Source organism: Piliocolobus tephrosceles, chromosome 16, assembly GCF_002776525.5.
Source record: "Piliocolobus tephrosceles isolate RC106 chromosome 16, ASM277652v3, whole genome shotgun sequence".
NCBI lineage: Eukaryota > Metazoa > Chordata > Mammalia > Primates > Cercopithecidae > Piliocolobus > Piliocolobus tephrosceles.
The window spans coordinates 15372164-15387987 of record NC_045449.1 but is presented as its reverse complement, the minus strand read 5'-3'; the positions used below and the strand labels follow the sequence as shown (position 1 = coordinate 15387987).

The 15824-nt window shown below is 47.7% G+C and overlaps 1 protein-coding gene across 1 annotated transcript in view; it reads left to right on the top strand.

Annotated features, from left to right (window-relative positions):
• The first annotated feature begins 270 nt into the window (after window positions 1-270).
• Window positions 271-15824, top strand: part of CDRT4 (CMT1A duplicated region transcript 4) — a 30516-nt gene continuing 14962 nt past the window's right edge. Inside the window, exons 1-2 of the mRNA XM_023188082.1 lie at window positions 271-422; window positions 14686-14774. The gene's annotated coding sequence lies outside the window, so the exon portion shown is untranslated. The remainder of the gene's footprint in view (window positions 423-14685; window positions 14775-15824) is intronic.

Below are 15824 nucleotides of genomic sequence, written 5' to 3'. Positions count from 1 at the left end.
CATGTTGGGGTGTGCGTGTGTGCGTGTGTGTGTTATGTATCTTTATGTGTGTGTGTCTGGTCTAGGGTTCAGCACATAGTAGGTGCTCACTCTTGGGGGTGGGAAGAATCACTCCAACGTCCGCGTTTGAAGACTGCACTGCTGGTGCCCACTGAGCCTGCAGAGGAGGAAGAGAACAGGGCGGAAGATTCAGGAGGGGATGCATGGCAACTTCTGATGTCACAGTGCCCCCTTGACTCCTGACTTCTGGCTTGTGGGTCACTTTGGGGCAGGGACAAGAGGATGGTTAGGTGCAGCAAAGAGAGGGCCAAGGAGAAGTGGGATCGAGAGTACAGGGGACAGCTGGAGACAAAATATAAACGCTGAGCAGGGAAATAGCCACGATAGTGAAGGAAGGATGGGGAATCACAGAAACTTCTCAGGTAACAGTCTGGGCTGGAACACTGGGTGTCCCCAGAGAGGGAAGTCGAGGGTGAAAGCGGAAAGGCTCACACTCAACTTCCAGGAGAAGGTCAGGTCCTTCACTGAAGGATGATCCTGCCTTTAAAGGGTCCCCAGAATCCCCAGCATTACTTCCCTTCAGTGGATCCCAATCCTGGTCACTCAATCCCCTCGGGACTCTGTAAAACGTACTGATGCCCAACGCCTGCCAACAAGCTCGTCCCGTTCCTGGGATTCTGATTTACTGTGTCTGCAGAGGGCTTGAGCTCAAGTGCGTTTATAATGACAGCCAGGTAATTCTATTGTGCACACACGGCTGACCACTCTACTTACACAAAACACACACACAACAAGACACACACACAAAACACAAACAACAAAACACACACACACAAAACATACACACACACAAAACACACACAACAAAACAACACACACACACAAAACAAAACATATACACACAACAAAACACACACACACAACAAAACACACACACAAAACAAAACACACACACAAAATATATCCCCGTTCCCCCCCTTCCCCTGGGGGTGATGGACGTTGGGGACAAGGGTGATGATGTTCCTATAGATGTATGACCTCTCCACAGAGCTCAGGACCAAAGGAATGTTTAGCCAGAACTGGCAAATGCCTTGTAAAAAAAAATTGTTAAGCACCTATAGAAACCTACAGGGACAAAGATAGCTAAGAGGATTTTTACAAAGCAATAATAATCAAGTCACTTATTTAAAAATAATTAATCATGCTTGTAATCCCACCACTTACGGAGGCTGAGGCGGGAGGATTGTTTGAGGCTGGGAACTCAAGACCAGCCTAGGCAACATAGCAAGACCCCGTTTCTACAAAAAAAAAAAAAAAATTAGCTGGACATTGGTGTCCACCTGTAGTCCCAGCTCCTCTGGAGGCTGATGCAGGAGGGCCCCTTGAGCCCAGGTGTGTGTCTGTGTTGTGTGTGTCTGTGTGAGCCCAGGAGTTTGAGGCTGCAGTGAGCCATGATTGTGCCACTGCACTCCAGCCCGGGTGACAGTGAGACTGTCTCTATAAAAATAAAAATTAAAAAAAAGTAATTTAGAGCAAGGAATAAAAAACACCAGTGAATGAAACAAAAAATTTGTAAGAAACCTTATGATCCATGAAGGCACCTTGGTGTAGATAGGGGTGGGGAGAAGAGAACAGAAGAGACTCGTTTCTGCAGATGAGGCAGCCCTTCCCTTCTCCCCATCTGGGTGGAGGCCGGCCCGGCGCCCAGGCTCCCAGCCCAGGCAGTGTTTCTGAAGGCCTGAGCCCCAAGCCCACTGTGCTAGAAGCTCTTGCTTTACACTTGTTTGGGCTGCATTGAGTCAGTATGAGAGAAGCAGATAGGTGACGCAGGTTAAGAACATGGGCAGCCGAGTCCCTGGGTTCAAATCCAGACTGCCACTTGTCAGTTCACCCACCGGTCTGGGTCAGGGAGCTGACCTTCTGGGTCCTAGGTCGCAGGCTTCCTCCAGGCTTCCTGGTAGGCTCTGCCCTCCCTCCCCCTCCCTTTCCCTCCCTCCCCCTCCCTTTCCGTCTCTCCTTCAGGGATGTCTTCTAAGTGCTTACTGCTTGTGCAGGGCACAAAGAGGGTTTCCCCACCAGCTGTAGAACGCTTGGGCCTTGTAAACTTGACCTGCCCCCAGGTGTAGCAACTCCAGGATCCTCCCTTAGGGGTCTGGAGTCCTCCTGCTGAGCACTGGGTGTCCTCCCCATGGTGGATGGCCAGGCTCCCTCCCCGTCTTCTCCGACCACAGCAAGAGCCCCTTGGCTGCCATGTTGGAAGGCGTTAGTGTGCATGTCTGTGCATGTGTAGGTGTATGTGGTGTATGTGTCTCCGTGGGTGTTTGTGATGTGTCTGTGTGTTTGTGTGTTTTGTGTGTTGTGTGTGTCTTTGTGCGTGTGTGTCTGTGTGTTGTATGAATGTCTCGGTGTGTATGTGCTGGTGTGTGCATGTCTCTGTGTTGGTGTGTGTGTGAGTGTGTATGTACCCATGTGTCTGTGTTGTGTGTGTGTTGGTGTGTCTGGTGTTGGTGTGGGTCTGTGTTGTGTGTGTCTGTGTGTTGGTGTGTCTGGTGTTGGTGTATGTTTGTGTTGGTGTGTGTCTGTGTGTGTGTGTGTTGGTGTGTGTCTGTGTTACGTGTGTCTGTGTTGGTATGTCTGGTGTTGACGTGTGTCTGTGTTATGTGTCTGTGTGTTGGTGTATGTTTGTATTGGTGTGTGTCTGTTGTGTGTGTGTGTTGGTGTGTGTTTGTATTATGTGTGTCTGTGTTGGTGTGTCTGGTGTTGGTATGTGTCTGTGTTGTGTGTGTCTGTGTTGCATGTGTCTGTGTTGCATGTGTCTGTGTGTTGGTCTGTCTGGTGTTGGTGTGTGTTTGTTGGTGTGTGTCTGTTGTGCGTGTGTGTTGGTGTGTGTGTCTATGTGTTGGTGTGTCTGTTGGTGTGTGTCTGTGTTGTGTGTGTCTGTGTGTTGGCGTGTCTGTTGGTGTGTGTCTGTGTTGTGTGTGTGTGTGTCTGTGTGTTGATGTGTCTGTTGGTGTGTGTCTGTGTTGTGTCTGTGTTGTGTGTGTCTGTGTGTTGGTGTGTGTCTGTGTGTTGGTGTGTCTGTTGGTGTGTGTGTCTGTGTGTTGGCGTATCTGTTGGTGTGTGTCTGTGTGTTGGTGTGTGTGTGTTATACCCACTTGCACTTTCTTGAACCCCGCTTGATGTCTGTGCCTCTATTCCCTTATCCCTGCTGGTTCCTTCCTGTGCCGGCTGTCAGCAGAGCTGTGAGTGTGGATGCCAGGCTGGAGTAAGCGAAAGAGCAACCGCTGGTATGGGCCATTTCCTGGAGGATTTTGGCAGAGAAAAGGAGCAAAATAGAAGTAACGGAAGCTTGGGGGTCAATGGAAGAGCTTTTTAGAGGAAGGGAGACTTGGCAAAGTTTGAAAGCGGAAGAGGAAGGGCGCATGAGGAGGGACATTTGGAAAAGGGCTGGAGAGGAGAGCAGAGGGAGGCTGCCAGGGAGGTGCACCAGCAGGGATTGGGGTGAGGGCGCAGGAAAGGACACAGAAACCCCACCCCAGGACTTGTTACCCAGCTTTCAGATTGCTAATGCCCAGAACCTAGTGCTGCCACTGAGGAATCAGCTCCAACTAGCAAGGGGTGGGAAGGGAAGAAGCAAGCTCGGAAAAGGCAGGCGCTGCTGCAGTGAGGGTGATATGTAATGCTCATGGACCCGTGTTAATGATTTCCTCCTTTGACTTGTGCCAGGGGCCAAGCCTAGTGCAGGTGCTGGTCTCTGCCTGTGATGGATTTAAGGTCTGTTTGGAGTACGGATACGTCAGCTGTCAAACTTGAAGCCTTGCCTGGCCCAGGGGTCTCCACCTCTACCCGTTGGCATCTCCGTCCCCATCCCTGGCCCTATGCCCAAGCTCAGTGACACGTCACCAGAGAAAAATGAGGCCAGAGAGATTAATAAGTTTCCCAAGGTCACACAGTTGGTCAGAACCAAGACTCAAACCTAGCACTGCCTGATGCCAACATTCGAGGTCTGCACCTCCATGCCATACTCCTAGAGGGCATTGGGTTCCTGGTCCCCGTGCTCTGTCTGACTTCTGACTCTGTTACTTGCTTGACCTTTGAATATCACTTTGCTGGCTCCTCTGCCCGCCTGACTTGGACCCTTGCTGATTTCACCCAGCTTGTGAGTCTCAGCTCTGACTTCCCTACCAGCTACTGGCCCCGGCCAGACCCTAGCCCTGTATCTTCCCCAGGACCTTCTGGGGGCTCCCTCAGACCCCATTTCCTCAGGCCACCCACATCTCTGATGACAGGCAGGTAGGCAGGAGGATGCTCAGAAGATAGTGTTAAGGAGGAGGTACTTTAGGTTGGAATCAGCCAGCATAGCCTCTGGCACATGGCACGATGGAGAGCCCACCGCAGAGAGGGCGGCTGGGAGCAGCTTCATGGCTCAGAGGGTGGAGCTGCATGGAATGTGCGGGGAAAGTCAACGAGGAAAGTTTGGCCAAGTTACAGCGAGCGCCTAGCTGAAACCGGACACCAAGAATTTGCAGCAGGTCAGGCCTGCTGCCTGGGAAATAGTTGGCTTACTTTGCTTTTCAGTTTTCATCATTTATTTCTAAAATAAATGTTTATTTTACCTTTGTATTTAAGGTTTTTAGGAACATGGGAAAGAATGATTTTGTTCTGGTTTTAGACACTTACTTTTGGCCTTAGAGAGACACCAGCCAACTTGCTAATTACAGCCTAAAAGTCAGTGTCTGATGGTGGGATCTTTCATTGAGAGGTGCGACTGCCTGGTGGCACATCTCCAGGCTTTGTGTTCTCCACCCCAGCCCAGTGATCCAAGGTTTCAGCCCTACTCATAAAGACCCTAGCCCTCCCCTAGCTACTTCTCCATTGTTTCCCAACACACCTGATCTCTTCTCACACTCAATCCAGGGCTCCTGACTGACACTGAAGAGAATGGCACACTCACACACACGCATGCGTAGCCCTGCAGTCATGCTCTCGACAATCTCCATTTCCCTCCTTCTAGCAGTTTTTGTTCCATTCCTGTCCACCTCCTCCCACCCCCATCTCCTGCTCAACTATCTTAATATGTTAATTTTTTAAAAAACAAATTTGAAATATAAAGTGCTCAAAGTGAGGCATACAGCTTACATCTTGGTGATGTGTCTAAAGTGAACTCAGTAACAATCACCCATGACAAGAAATACAACACTGCTAGCTTCTAGAAACTTCCTTCCTTCCTCCTCCCATCAATAACCCCTTTCTCTAATCCTCAGAGGTCACTACTCTCCTGAATTTATGGGAGTCACACACTTGCTTTACACTAAATGTATTTCTAAACCCTATATTTTGCCAGTTTTTTGAACTTTATGTAAATCGACTCATGTTTACTATTTTGTGCCTGGCTTCTTTCACTCAGCATTATGTTTATGTGATTCATTCATGAGGCTGCACATATGTATAGCCTGTTCCTTTTCATTGCTGTATAGTATTCCACTGAATGAGTGCCCATATATATGAGCAATTCTGTCTGCAGCCTCCAGCTAAGGAACCCTCTGATTCCCCTAGGACCCAGCCCCAAGGTAGGGTCCCTTCATGGTTTCACTTCTGCTTTTCTTTAGAATCTTTTCTTTTCTTTTTTTTTTTGAGATGGAGTCTCACTCTGTCGCTGAAGTGCGGTGGCGCGATCTCGGCTCACTGCAAGCTCCGCCAGTCGAGTTCACGCCATTCTCCTGCCTCAGCCTCCTGAGTAGCCGGGACTACAGGCGCCTGCCACCAAGCCCGGTTAATTTTTTGTATTTTTAGTAGAGACGGGGTTTCGCTGTGTTAGCCAGGATGGTCTCGATCTCCTGACCTCCTGATCTGCCCGCCTCGGCCTCCCAAAGTGCTGGGATTACAGGTGTGCACCCGGCCTAGAATCTTTTCTTGCTAGAGACCTCTCCCCTGACCCTTGAGCACCGTCTGTATTGGCCACCGTTTCTGCAGTTCCCTAAGTGTGCTGTGCTCACCCGTCTTTCATGCAGCCTGGCCTCCTGCTATTAATTTTTTAAGAGACTCGAATCTGCTGTTTACTTCAGTCTCACCTTCAGCCAGTCTTTGTTTTATGCTTTATGCTTCAGCAATATTGAAATATATTTTAATTTTTAAGACTATATACTACTTTGTCCTTTTTCTCAAGTTTTTTTCTGTTTTTCATCCCTTATTTGTTTCAGTAATGCCTACTCATTATTCAAAATGAAACCTAGGTTCCGGCTCCTCCAAGAAGTACCTACTGATTCCTTTTATCTGTAGCCTATATTTATATATAGCCTATATTCCTATCACAGCAAATGGTACACAGCATTGCACTGAGCCATACTGATGGTGAGCGGTGGCAAGAAAATGGTCCAATCTGGTGGTTCTCAAAATGTGGTCCCTAGATGACACTGGTCTTCACCTGGAGACCTGTTAGAGATGCAGATTCCTGGTGCTTACTCCAGGTCTTACTCCAGAATTAGAAACTCTGGGCATGAGACCCAGCAGTCTGTGTTTTAAAAGGCTCTCTAGGTGATATTGGTACTAAGGAAGCAGACCACTGGTCTCATCCATCACTGTAACTGGCAGATCTGGTCCAGAATAAATGTTGAAATAAAATAAACTCAGATCATCCACCCCAGGAAGTCTTCCCAGCATTCCTAGGATGGGCGAGGAATTGCTCCTGTCCTCGTGGCAGCCCGCATGCTGTAGTGGAAGTGCAGATGCCGACTTCCTTAAGGGCAGGGATTCTGCTGCCTTCGCCTTGCTATCCCTATGCCTGGCACAGAGCTCCGTATTATAGTTTTAGGTCCTGGGATATACATGAGAGAAAAGACAGAACAATTCCTTCCTTTCATGGAATTCAAGTTCTAAGAGAGCAGGCAGAAAATAAATCGTAAACAAATGTGAAATAATTCCAGATAGCAGTAAGTGCTGTCAGGGAAACAGAACAAGGTGACGTGATAGAGTTGGATTGAGTGGCTAGTTTAGAGTAGGAAGTTAGAAAAAGCCTTTCTGAGAAGGCAGCGCTGAGCTAAGATTTAAATGATCAAATGCCAGCCATGTAAAAATTTGTGAAAGTCAATCTGGAGGGAGGGAATGGTTGGAGTTTGGTGAGTTTGAGGACCGAGAGGTGGGCAATGTGGCTGGAGGGTGGTTGTGGGTGGGGAAGGCGGGGGACGGAGAGAGAGAGATAGAAACAGAGAGATCTAAGAGGTGGACAGTGGCAGCCATGGAAGGAGTCTGGATTTCATCCCAAGGGCTCTGGGGGAACCCCTGGAAAGGGATGTTTATGTTGGGGAGTGGTGTGTACTGGTGCAGGTTTTAGAAAGATCACTCGGGCTGCTGTGTGGATAAAACAAATTATACAGGGGCAAGAGTGGGAGCAGGGAGGCCAGTTTGGAGGCTGTGGGGGCAACCAGATGGATATGGGGGCAGCACAGGGGCAACACGTTTGATCACAGGGAATTCTGCTTTCACTGTATTAGATGTATGGCTTTTAGGAAGTCACTGAACATTTATATACCTCAATTTTACCCTCTGTAAGAGGGAATAATCCAGTACTTAATGCACAGGTTTGCTGGGAAGGCTCAATGAGTTAATAAATATAAAACATAAACACCTATGGCGTGAGTGATTTTTGTATTATTATTATCAGCAGCAGTAGTAGTTGTCATAATTGTAGAATGAAGAGAATGAAGGATTTAGGATATTTACAGATTGCGTTGACATGACTTGCTGGCAAATTGGATTTTGAAGATGAGAGGAAGAGGAAAAGAGGATTCCTAGTTTTTTGGCAACAGGTTCATTAGGGGTGCTGGTTAACAAACTGGAGGAAGACCAGTGGGGAAGCAGGATTTTGAATGCGGTGGGAGAGAGAGGTGTCAGGAGCTGTTGGAATGAGGTAGGTTGAGGTACCTATAAAACATCTGTGAGGAGGTGTCTGGTGGGGATTGGATATAAGAGCCTGCAGTTCAGGGAAGAGCCCATGGCTCGAGACACACGTTTGGGAGTTGGGGCACTGTGATGAGTTTGCAGATGAAGACGTGAAGGGTGCCGGGGCAGGGGCTCCCTCATCCTAAGTGGAGCAGAGGAGCAGGGGCCAGCATGGGGCCTCAGAAGAGAGGCCTGTGAGGTGCTAGGACTCAGGAGAAAGGGGCCTGCTGGCTCCCTTGCCAACAGGTCAGATGAGATAAGCAGAAGAGGCAAAGGAGATTATTCCGTTTGGCAGCATGGAAGTCATCTGCGAGTGAATGAATGGAATTCTACCTCATTGATTGGTGCATCTCTTTAGAAATCAACTCAATAGAGAAACCTGGCTGTATACGTTCCCTGACACCTACCAAGAGTGAGAGAATGGTGTGGGGAGGGGCCTGAAGACAACAGTGGAAATGGCCTTCTCACAGCCACCTTCAGAAAGGATGGCAGAGCCCCTGTTGGGATGGGTGCTACCGGTCAAAAGAAGCCCCATTTGTCTTGTTGTTCATGAGTGGAGGAGAGGTTCCTGCCTCTTCTGCAAAAAAAAAAGTTTTAGAAATCACCATGAAACAGTGGCCAAACTGAGGTGGCAAAAATATTCCTGAAACTGGAACCGAAAATTTCCAAATGACAGCTCAGTTGGGCATAGCTGTTCTGAGTCTAGGAGCATAGGAGCCCTCACGCCATTTCTGTGACCTGCCCGAGGCAAATCATGAAACTTGCAGATTTTGTTTATTATCAAGTGAGGCAGTGACAGACCTGCTCAATGGTTCTTAAATTTTCATGAGCAACAGAATCCCCAGGAAGGCTTGTGAGAATAGATTGCTGGGCCCAGCCCCCAGAGCTTCTAGTTCTAGTTCAGGCTAAGGTGGGATCCAATAAATTGCATTTCCAACAAACTCCCTGGTGCTGCTGCTGCGGGTGGTGGTGGTCCCAGGACCACCCCTTGACAGCCTCTGGTCTGGATGATACAGGCTCCCCCAGAGCAGGGACTGTATCCCTCTTGCTCACCTGGCTCAGTAGGAGGCCCTCAATAATTCAGATTAAATGAGTGGATTAATAAGCCTTAGGTCGTGGGTCCCTCAGGGATCAGGAATGGGTGAATGCCGTGGCTGTCAGGGAGAGACAGGAGTGACGGCCAGGACGAGACAGACTGTCATGCTGGACATTTAGCGGTTTGTTTCTTTGGCCTCTTCACAATGACCCAACTTGCCTCTGCTGCCGCCCAGCCGCCCTGCCACTGAGTAGGACTCTACTCAGAGCTTCTGGTGGCCAAGTGGTCATCTTTGGACTCTGCATTCTTCTCCTTGAACGTTCCTAATCTGAAGGTTGCCCCCTCCACTCTGACTGTGAGAAATCGTCCAACAATTCGGTTCAGGCCTGCATCTTCGTGAATGGAATTTAGTGGAATTTTAGGCAGAGGGACACAGTGACACAGAGGTGACACAGTGACACCGAGGTGATTTAAGGTGCAGTGTCTACGAGATTCCTCATAGACCCCTGGGTAAAGCAAGTCCTTCCTCTCCACCCTCCAGAGCCAGAGGAAACAGGGTGGGACCCTGGCATACGGCTATTGAGAGATGGAATTCGTTAAGTCCCAGTAAAAGCGAAATGAATGTCGGTGGCCAAATCCATGCAGCACACACGTCTTTTGGTTAGAAGGACTGTACCCTCGCCCTGCACACAGAGCCTTCTTTCTTCCTCGAGGAAAAGTGACTCTTTCACGGGAGGCAAAGGAAATGGAAAAGTCTCGCAGCGTCCTGAGCCCCTCTCTGTTTCCTTCAGGCTTTCACAAGTTCAGCGGCCTTTGCACACAGGCTGTGTCCTCTGGGGGAACACAGGGTTCTTTAGCTGGAGGCTGTGGACAGCACTGCCCATGTTTCCATGGGAGAGGAGAAGCCCGGTGCACTGACCTCCTAGCCTCATCCCTGTCTTGGCAGCGTGTGGAGCGTGTGGAGCCCCTCCTGGCCCTCCCAGTCTGTGGCCCCAAAAGCAGAGCAGCTTAGCGGGGGCTTTTTTGAGAAGCTGCTGAGCTCAGACCCTGCTGGCTCCACATTCCTGGATGATGAGGGAGGGATTCCAGTGTTTACTTTGAACAATGTTTTCCTGTGTCTGAATCGACTGGGTGTTAAATTCTTCCAGATTTCTGGCTCCACGTTGCAGCTCCAACGGGACAGAAACGGGTTTACGGCAGTTGGCAAGAGAACGAAAGCAGGGCCCATCTGGGCACCTTCTGCGTCTAGAATTTCCACTCTGTGGTTGGAAAGGCTGTTTAGCGCCCGCTCTGTGGGCTCCATGCCCAGGCGGGGTTTGTTGTGGTCTCAATTCACAGAGCTCTGCACTTGTGCCTTTCACATTTCCCACCCTAGAGGGCAAAAGTTAGCTTTTCGCTTTTGAAAACGCATCCGGGAATGAGAACAAGCTGAGTTTTTGGAAGGTCAGGGCTTGCAGTGTTTTGTCGGTGAGTACAAACCCAGAAGTTGGGCTCATAAGGAATTCATTTGGTGGGATGTTAGGAAACTTCAGTACATTCCATTTCCTGGGGACTGCTGTGCCAAGAGGTTTCAGAGACATACAGGAGATTTGAGCTGGAAGGGAGACAGGGTGCAGCAGACCTCAACCCTCATTTTTACCCAGGAGGAAACCGAGGTACAGAGAGGCAAAGCAGCGTGAGGGTTGGGATGTTGGACTGGAAGGGCCCATCACCAGTGCAGCTGGTTCCATCTCTTGGTGCTGTGCAGTGGGTAATCCCACCTCTGACCACACAACCATGCAGGGCTCTAGGAAACATTCTCCTCTTTATTAAGTGTTGGTAAATCAATGGCTTTAACGATACAGAGAGCTTCAGAAAACAAATAGGATCGATTCCAAATTTAAGGCACTCTTTGCGTCCACCATGCACAATAGATTCTGCGTTCTTGTGTTCTGGGTTGGTGAGCAATTCAGGGAAATCTCCCATCGGACCCCATGATGACCGGGGCTCCGTAGAGTCTGGTGGGGCGCCAGCCTCTAGGCAGGTAGCTGTCAGCCTCTGAATCAGAACAGCCCAAATCCAAGTCAGGCATGGGACGGATGATGGCCTTAAAACTTACTCCATTCTAGACCCTGTGCTGTTGGATTCTGGAAACCTACTCCTGAGCCCCGTGTGTGTGTGTGTGTGCGCGCGGGTGTGTGTGTGTAAGGAAAGGAAGATTAGTGGCAATCTTCCTGGCTTGAGTGCCTAGGTGGAGTCCAAACAGTGTTTATGTGGTAGGGTTGAATAAAATAGTCCCATGACAGAACCTGACATTTTGATCTGGCTACTTTCACAAAACCATTTTGGTGCCAAGAACATTTTTACTTAGTTTTCAAAAGTAACCATGAAAACGTCAGCTATCTATACCTCTCAAGTAATGTGCAAGGCAAGCAGCCTAACTCCACCTCTGAGTATCTTGGATACTTCCTCCTGTATCTTGCCCTCCATCCATACCCCACCTGCAACCCCTCTGGCCATATTAGTATATCCACGGTCTCAAAATGGCCTTGTCAAAATCTGCTTTGTTGGAAGGACAGCTTCATTTTTGTGTTATGTTATAGGCTTAAATTCTTTACTTACATAGGTTCCCTTACGTTAGTAGAAATGGTGTCCTCTGGAGATGGAATGGGGAAGAAGGAATTACGCAGTGAAACTTCTCCCACTGCTGCCAGATTAGAAGCCCTTCTCTGTCTCAGTTTTGTGGGTGGGATTTTTCCTTGGTATGTCTGGTAGGGGCTTTCTATTGGTTATCTCTTGGTGGGTAACAAAGCACTCCGAAGGTTAATTGCTTTAAACAAATATTTGTTATCTCACAGCTTCTGTGGGGCAGGAATCTGGATATGCCTTAGCTGTCTGCCTCTGTCTCAGAGTCTCTCTGTGAGGCTACAGTCATGATTTTGGCCGAGGATGTGGTCTTATCCGAAGGCTCAACAGGAGGAGAATCCACTTCCAAATTCACTCACATGGATATTGGCAAGATTAAGCTCCTCAAAGGCTGTTGCACTAAAAACTCCAGTTTCTTGCTGCCTCTTGGCTGGAAAACTCCCTTAGTTCCTTGCCACGTGGGCCTCTCGATAGGGCAGTTTGTAACATGGCAGCTGGCTTCCCTTAAGATGAATGAGAAAGAGAGTGTGAGAGAGTGCTCAAGATGGAAACCAACTTTTTTTGTGACCTAATCTCAGAAGTGACATTCCATCACGTAGACCATATTCTGTTTATTAGAAGTGAGTCATTAGATGCAGTTCATACTCAGGGGAGGGGATTTCACAAGGAAGTGAATACCAAGAGGTGAGATTATTGGGAGCCATCTTACAGCCTGCCTAGGATGGGCCTTATGGGCCCAACTGCTGTTCATCCTATGGGCTCTGTCACCCTTGCAGTTCTGTTAAGACATGAGTTGTGAGGGGCAGAGGAAAACCATTTCCATGTTCACCCTGACTCCTCCTGGGAGGTAGATAGCTTTGTTGGCAGAGCATCTAGAGTTTTCTCAGGGGCAAAAAATTCTGAGTTTCTAAACTATTAATAGTTACATCTACCCTCCACTCTCCCATCCCATCCCAGCTCCACTCCAAGGAAAGCAGATGAGCCTAAGACAGCAACCACACTGGTTTTCCCTTTCTCTGTGGTCTCTGTCAGTCTCTGAACAATGTGACACTTTTGTTCTGTCTAGAGTTCATCTAGTCCTCAAGTTGGATGCCAATGTTATCTAGTTTTCTTGTGTCCAGAATGAACCCCCAGCCATAAATCATAGAATAGAATATATACCAATAGTTCAGGGTTCTTGGTGTTTACCTGAAAAGCTAATGGTTACAAAGCTCCTTATGGATCATGGAATACTTTTACTTACATCAATTGGATCATCATAACATCCCATGGGGCAGGATGTTTCCCACCTTGGGGATAAGGAAACTGAGGTTCAGAAAGACTAAGGAACTTGCTCAAGATTAGACATAATGAGGTGAAGCTGGGTTTCAACATGAGTTATGCTACTTCCAAATTCTGTGCTCTACCCTACAGCCACTTGATGCTGTTTGTAGATCTAAGTCTCCAGATGACTTCCAGTAGGAATCTGGCAAGATTTCTTGGCTCAGTTTGCTCCTTAAGTCATTCTAGACCAGGGCTGCAATGATCTGAGAAGAGAAATAGAGCTCAGCTGGGACAAGGTATGTCAAAGCTGGGACAAGGAATGTCAAAGCTGGGGTGAAGGAGAGCGGACATGGCTGGTGACTTAGGGAGTTACACAGGTGTGTGCCTGTGTGTGTATGCATGTGCCTGTGTGTGTACATATTCGTGCATGCATGTGTGTGTGGCTTGTAGACTCTTTCTCATGCCAGGGACCATATGGATGTTCTGCTCAGGGCTGTGTGTATATGTGCACTTGTGTGTATTGCTGTCTATTGGCTGGAAACCTTCCTCAGTTAACATGTGCACATATGTGGCTGCAAGTGGACGCAACGCCTGGGACCAATGCCAGATGGCTGGGACCCATCTGGGCTGGGGGATGAGCTCTAGAGAATGCCTTTTAGTGAGCAGATGGTATAAACAGGACTCTTGGGATGTGAAAAGTAGTGTGGCTGGGGAGGGATGGGTGAGATGTAGGGATACCACTGTGGCAGCAGTTGTGTTGAAGAGTCCCCTGAGCATGTGTTCTGACCTCCTATGACTACAATCCCTTCCCTGATCTTCAACGCAGTGACTCAGTTTTGGCAAGATGTGTCTTGGTACTAATTTCTCCAGCCTGAACATTGGACTGCATTGTTTGGCATTGCAGCAGACATTGCCACCCTGCATATTAATGATGATAACAGTCCAGCCAATAGGCTCTTACCATGTGCCTGTGCCCTCTGCCCAATGCCGTATATGAATTATCTCATTAAATCCTCATGGCACTCCAAAGATAGTTTCTCTTACTGCCTCTGTTTTACAGATGAGAACACAGAGGCTTCTGAATTTTAACTGTCTTGTTCCTCATTCCTGGTCACGCAGCTAAGTCACTGACCTGTCTTGAACTCGAGCTCTGAATTCTATGCTATACTTTCCCCAAAACAATTGTTTAATATGCAGTTTTACTGTTTTGGGAACTTGGGTGAATTCTCCTATCAATTGCCATCTTCAGATACTGAAATTCATACACAATAATATTGCAGAACCTCACTAGAACAGTAAAGAGAGGGTGGTTTTTCTGCAATGCTGCACGAGGGTGGTTTTTAAAGGCCAGGCCTTTGTTGAGGAGAGGATGCCACAGAACACGCTTCATGAAGGACCCGTTCCCGGATTTTAAAAGTATTTGATGCATCTCTCCACCATGCCAAGAAGACACATTAAAACCCTTTTTGTCTAATTGGATTTCTGACTCAACAAAAACTCCTTTTGTCAGAACTTCAGGATTTCCTGGCATGTTACCCACACATATTTTCTATGTGGATAGTTATGTTTCATTGTATACTATTGGGATATCTTTGTGCCTAGAAAGACTCGTTTGAAATGAATAATTAAAGGTTTCTGCCCAATGTCAAGAGGCCTCTTTTGTGACTTCTGGGGAATGGACAATTGCTATTTTAATTTTTAATTATAGGCAACAATGTTTTATATATTTAAGTGTCGATTCTCTCCCCATCCCCAAATCATTCATCTTAGTTACATTATATTAAAATTTTGCCAGTTAACCTTCCTCATTCTGTGTTTCTCAGGAACCCAGTGAAATGAGCTGCACCAGGGACTTGAAGAAAGAGTTTTCAGCTGGGAGAAGAGAGGAAGGCAAGATATCAGGACACGGTAAGCGAATATGGCCTTGGGTTTTGACCAGAGTCTATCCTCCCAGTGGGCCAAGAGTTGTCTGGAATGTAAGGATTTCACCTCTGAGCCTTAAAAACACAATTTAAGGAGGGAGAGGGAGAGAGAGAGAGGGAAAGAGAGAGACATACCAACTAAATAACACATAATAGGATAGATGGCCCTGATAGATAAGGTTCAGATAAGATACTTGGGAGCAGAGAGGAGGGCCTGTCTATTCCACCTAGAGGCCTGGGACAGCCTCTCAAAAGAAGTATCACTGGAGCAGTCCTGGAAGGAGATATGAAGGGCGTATAGAGGAGGGACCATGTGTGTGAATTTAAAATCATTATGAGGCAAGCAACTTCATGCATTTGAAAAAGCAGTTAACATCCATTAACAACATACAGAAGATACCCCTGGAGCTGCATTTGGTGGTGATGACACCTGGCCCTGGTAAGAACACATATTGGACCAGGTGAGACTAGAAATGGAGTTTCGAAGGGAAAGTGGAGTAGAGCTTGAGTTAGAATTTGGTACATTTAGGTGCCATGGACTTTTTCATATTAGACAAGGTTTCATTTCTTCTTGCAACAAAGCCTGAATCCTGTACTGTCACGGGTCCATGTGCTTGAATTCTTGCTCCTTAATAGGCACCTGCGATGTCTCATTCAATCTTCACAATAAACCTACTGGGACATGTATCATTCCCATTTTATGGATAGGGGAAAACTTTAAGACTCAGAGAGAGATAGGGCACAAGGGATTTGCCCACTTAAACGCAGTAAAGAGCAGTGCTAGGATTTGAACCCAGGCCTCTCCATTAATCCTATTTGTTTGTCATATTTTTCAGGATAATGTCCCACCTTTTGCCATTTTATCTTCTCTAGTAGTGGCTACTGCCAAGTGAGCCAGTCTGTTTTTCATTTGTGTGCCATACAAGTGTGCAGCTGCTGGATATTTGGATTTCCAGTGATCCCTGGAGATTCCAGGAGAAGTTACTTATGGCAATTGCAGGAATGTCCATTTATCTGATGATTTTGACCCAGGGTCCTGC